Source organism: Chiloscyllium plagiosum, chromosome 49, assembly GCF_004010195.1.
Source record: "Chiloscyllium plagiosum isolate BGI_BamShark_2017 chromosome 49, ASM401019v2, whole genome shotgun sequence".
NCBI lineage: Eukaryota > Metazoa > Chordata > Chondrichthyes > Orectolobiformes > Hemiscylliidae > Chiloscyllium > Chiloscyllium plagiosum.
The window spans coordinates 8,160,568-8,161,502 of NC_057758.1; positions in this window are offsets into that span (position 1 = coordinate 8,160,568).

Sequence of the window (935 nt, forward strand, 5' to 3'; positions counted from 1 at the left end):
TTCGGGAGGTACCCATAGGGGACAAAGAGATTGGGTTTGTAAGTGCCCCCCTCACTAGTGGGGAGGTCAGAACATTTAAAAAGGAAATGAAGGTCTTGGTTGAGGATCCGGTGAGGTTGTCTGAACACATTGTTCATTTTCTGGGGCCCAGTCTGTATACCTGGGCTGAGTTAATGTCTATTTTGAATATACTATTTTCTGGGGAAGAAAGGGGACTTATACGGGGAGCTGCTATTAAAATATGGGACAGGGAACACCCGATTGGAGATGGGGATGCTGGACAGGGAGAGGTGAAGTTTCCCCTCAAAGACCCCCAGTGGGAAAACCAAAACCCGGAGTATAGAGAAGAAATGAGGGAATTGTAGGACCTGATTCTAAAAGGAATAAGAGAGGCAGTTCCGAAGTCACAGAATTTGACTAAAGCCTTTGAAGTTAGACAGGAGAAAGATGAGACTCCCTCAGCTTTCCTGCAGAGATTAAGGTACTCAATGCGGAAATATTCTGGAATGAACCCTGAGGACCCAGTGGCACAGGGTCTATTGAAAGTACATTTTGTGACAAAAGCATGGCCAGACATACAGAGAAAGATACAGAAGATAGAAGAGTGGAGCGAAAAACCATTAGATGAATTGTTGAGAGAGGCACAGAAAGTGTTTGTAAAGAGAGAGGATGAGAGACAAAAACAGAAGGCGAAAATGATGGGAGCTACGGTTGATGAGGTAGTTAAGAAAAGAATGGAACCAATAGTGAGCAACTGGAGCAGCGGGTGGCAGCATGAAGGACAGAGAGGGAGAGGGCAGGGGGGAGCATTGATAGAGGGTTTGGGCGACAGGGGCAGAGATGGAAGTCTCCACAGGCAGGATGCTATTATTGCGGAAAGATAGGGCATTTTAAGCGGGAGTGTCCTGATCTACAAAGGGAAGAAAGGGCAATTC